We start from the raw sequence: 4,153 nt of genomic DNA on the forward strand, positions 1-4,153 counted from the left end.
TCTCACACTCAGCAACCTCTGCGGCCAGCGCTCTTCAGAAAGGGCCCAACACGGGAATGAAGTTGAACTGACCCCAGGGTCTCAGGTTTTATCAGCCCAAGAACAAAAGTCCCCGGGAGAGGGGTTGTAGGAGTGCCGGACTAGGGTTCCTGCACTGGGAAGAGTGGTCCTGAGATCAGAAGAAAAGGGGGTCCTGGTGTCTACTACCCCAGGTGCAGGACTGTCTCCAGGAATGTGTTTGTGTGCACCCAGTGATTCCAGAGGCTGAGCATCTGAGTTTCTGACAAGCCTAGGAGGTACTTGGCTATTGAACAGGGGACATCATTCTGCATCTCCAAACACAGGCCTGTTGAATAAAGTCAATTTCTGCTGAGGTAAATGAGTAGCTCTAACAAGCTGTAGCCAGAGTAATGCAGTCTTGAAGGCCACAGATGGGAGAGGGCTGGGGAGTTCATAGATTCTGTTTGTTCTAACAGTTGTGCTGCCAACCAGATCTTTACACAGAGCAAGGCAAGCCTTATGTGTGTACCTGAGTTCCAGATGCCAGAGCTGTCAAGAGTGGATATTCAAAAACAACAAGAGTGCTATGTGTGCTAGGCACCAGTGGTTCACACCTGTAATCCTAGCTACTCAGGAGATCTGAGGATTATGGTTCAAAGCCAGCTCAGGCAGGAAAGTCCATGAGACTCCTATCTTCAATAAACCACCAGAAAACAGGAAGTGGTGCTGGGGCCCAAGTGGTAGAGCACTAGCCTTGAGCTGAAGAGCTGAGGGACAGCGCCTAGGCCCAGAGTTCAAGATCCACTACTGACAAAAAAAAAAAAAAAAAAAAAGGGCTACGTGTCTGTGGTATGAGGAGTGGCACCCACAGGTAATCATGGATCAGGTAATGCAGTTTGATGAGCCAAGTCAGCAGTTTGTAAAGGATTCAATTCGGCTGGCTAAAAGATGCGCCAAACCCAATAGAAAAGAATTCCAGAAGATTACCACGGCAACAGAATAGAATTTGTAATAATGGGCTTCATTGGCTTCTTTGTAGAATCGATCCATATCCCTATTAATAACATCATTGTGGGTGGCTGAATACACTTTAGAGACATTTTCAACATGGGGATTCGTGAGGGAGGGAGGGTTCGAGAAGCTCACCAAGTAAACATTCACCTAAATACTTAGTGTTTTTCTGGTTTTATCCCCCTTCCAAGACATTTTCTATTCCTAAATTAAAATAATTTTTAAATAAATTGTGTTTTCCATCCAAAAAAAGAACAACAAGCCCAGTGCTTCTGAAACACCCAGCACACATGACTCCAACCATTCAACCTGCAAAGCAGCTACCCAGAGACTGCTAGATGCTAAGCCAGTGCCAGACCTACCTTCCTCCGTTCCTTCATTCCTTCATTCCTTCCTAGAATGATCCCTCTGTTCAGTTATTCAACATCTGGCCTGCTGTGTCCCTGCTTGTAAATTGGGTGTGAGAATATGCTCTCCTCACCATGCTGTTGCAAAATCCTGACTGTGTTTAAATAGTAGTACATACATTGTAGAACATGAAGAAAATACAGCTCACATCTAGGCTATAGGTCTTTCCTAGAATAGGAGGAAGACAGAAGCAGGTGGTCTCTGAGCACACAATACCATCTTGGGTCATGTAGGGAAACTTCTCAGGATGGCAGAGGCTGGAAGTTTCCTGCTGTAGTTTCCATGCTGCAGGCCGAATGGGGGCAGAGCTGTAGGATCAGGACCACATCTGTCATCTAATTGCCCAGCTGGCTTAGAGTCCACTGTACCAGAGCATGCTATAGAAGTCACAAGCTCCCGGAAGAAGCTCGAGGTCAGTACTTTGACCATAAGTGGATTTCAAATTTGGTTTCCCTTTCTCTCTAAAACATAATTGTTGAGTTGGGATGTGGCTCATTAATACAGCACTTGTCTAGCATACTCAGGACCATGAGTCCCATCCTTAGCATTGCAAGTGTGTGTGTGTGTGTGTGTGTGTGTGAAAGAGAAAACCTCTTTTAAAAGATATAGTATCAAAGGAATACAATCCTTTATTTATAACTCTTTTGCATACTTAAATTGATTTACTCTCAGATGAGGGGATCTGGATCTTCACCAGTGAAAGTTGCCCTCAGAATTAGTAATTCTTTTTTTTTTTTCCTGGTCGTGAGGCCTGAACTCTGGGCCTGGTCACTGTCCCTCAGCTCTTCAGTTCAAGGCTAGCACTCCACCACTCGAGCCACAGCGCCACTTCCAGCTTTTTTCTTTTTGCTTATGTGGTGCTGAGGAATCAAACCCAGGGCCTCAGGCATGCAAGACAAGCGCTCTACCACTGAGTCACCTTCCCAGCCCAGAATTAGTACTTCTGTCTAATGAATATGCTCTTTCTTCTCTAGTCCCTTAATCCCAACTTGCAAAGATTCTAATGCTAAACTTGGTGATGCTGCTTTATGCCTGTAATCCTAGCTACTCTGGAGGCCAAGATCTAAGGATGGTGGTTCAAAGCCAACACAAAAATCTGTAAGACTCTCATCTCCAGATAATCACCCAAAAGCTGAAAGTAGAGTTGTGGTTCAGGTGGTAGAATTCCAGCTTAGAGTGATAAAGCTAAGGGACAGCACTCAGGCCCTGAGTTCAAGTCCAGTACCAATACTGGCATCAAAAACAACAACAACAAAAGGACTCAATTACTAAAACTTTCACAGGAAATCAAATAGAAGTGATGGCATCTGGGAGGATGCATTTGTTTTCTCTGCCCATTAAAGAATTCAAAGGCAGAAAAAGTTTAAGCTAGACAGATTAAGTTTATTGGAAAGGAAAGGAAAGCCATGAAAGAAAATAGCTCTCCATTTGGGAAAGGAATTCAAGGGAATCTAGTAGAGTCTTTTTATATTTTTTTTTCTGGTCATGGAGCTGAACTCTGGGCTTGAGGGCTGTCTCTCAGCTCTTCAGCTCAAGGCTAGTGCTCTACCACTTGAACCACAGTACCATTTCTGGTTTTCTGGTGGTTTATTGGAGATAAGAGTTTCAGGGACGGGGCTGGGAAGTTGGCTCAGTGGTAGAGCGCTTGCCTTGCATGCCTGAGGCCCTGGGTTCAATTCCTCAGCACCATATAAGCAAAAAGAAAAAAGCCAGAAGTGGCGCTGTGGCTCAAGTGGTAGAGTGCTAGCCTTGAGCTGAAGAGCTGAGGGACAGCGCCCAGGCCCAGAGTTCAGGCCCCACGACTGGATCCCCTCCCCCAAAAAAAGAGTTTCAGGGACTTTCCTGCCCACGCTGACTTTGAACCTCAATCCTCAAATCTCAGCCTCCTGAGTAGCTAGGATTACAGGCATGAGCCACTGGTGCTGTAGTGGAATCTTTTATAGCATGGGTTCCTCCCATATCTTCCTGCCTTGGCTTTTTTCTGATTCCCTGATGGCTTGTGCACGTGCTTGTGCACGTGCTACCCCAGCTTTTCATTGGTTGAGTGAGTGCCAGGGCATTATGGTTTGATGAAACTTTTGAGGCGGAACACATAGCATTATGGGAAGAAGATGCTTTGAGAAGGAGCCCTAGGCACAATGGGAAAGATCTCATGATTAGACTCGTGTTATATCTGCCACCTTTTATTCTTATCTACCTAACAGTTCCCCTTTTCTCCCTCTCTCTTTCTCAGAGTGATAGAAAGAATGCCTGGGATTTGAAGTCAAAAGAATGGATCTAGAGTGCTGATTCTTCCCTCTGCTGGTCTGTTCTTTTAATCTACTAACTTCTAAAAAGCCCAGTTTTCTTTTGAGTAAAATGGAGATAATGCAGCCATGTGTCCCATTAAGGTCATTCATTTTATCACTGAACAATCTAGAGCCCACCCAAAGCAAGATGATCTAGGTTTCCAGGCACCAGTGACTCATTCCTATAATCCTACCTATTCAGGAGGCTACAACCACAGATCTAAGAACTGTGGTTCAGAGCCAACCCCATGAAACTCACCTCCAATCAACTACTCAAGAAAAGTTGTGAGTGGAACTGTGACTCAAGTGATAGAGCCCTGGCCTTTGTGTAAAAAGAAGTTCAGGGGGCAGTGCCCAGGCCCTGAGTTCAAGCCCCAGAAGCAACACACACACACAGGAATCTAGGTCATTCACTCCCAGAAGCCAAAACATGAGACATGCAGAGC

At 45.3% G+C, this 4,153-nt stretch overlaps 1 pseudogene; it reads left to right on the plus strand.

The window, feature by feature from the left end:
• The first annotated feature begins 877 nt into the window (after positions 1–877).
• On the plus strand, positions 878–1,083 carry LOC138813574 (protein transport protein Sec61 subunit gamma pseudogene; annotated as a pseudogene).
• Positions 1,084–4,153: the final 3,070 nt, after the last annotated feature.

Source organism: Dipodomys merriami, unplaced genomic scaffold, assembly GCF_024711535.1.
Source record: "Dipodomys merriami isolate MVZ:Mamm:240054 unplaced genomic scaffold, mDipMer1.0.p SCAF_6, whole genome shotgun sequence".
In the NCBI taxonomy this organism is placed as follows: Eukaryota; Metazoa; Chordata; class Mammalia; order Rodentia; family Heteromyidae; genus Dipodomys; species Dipodomys merriami.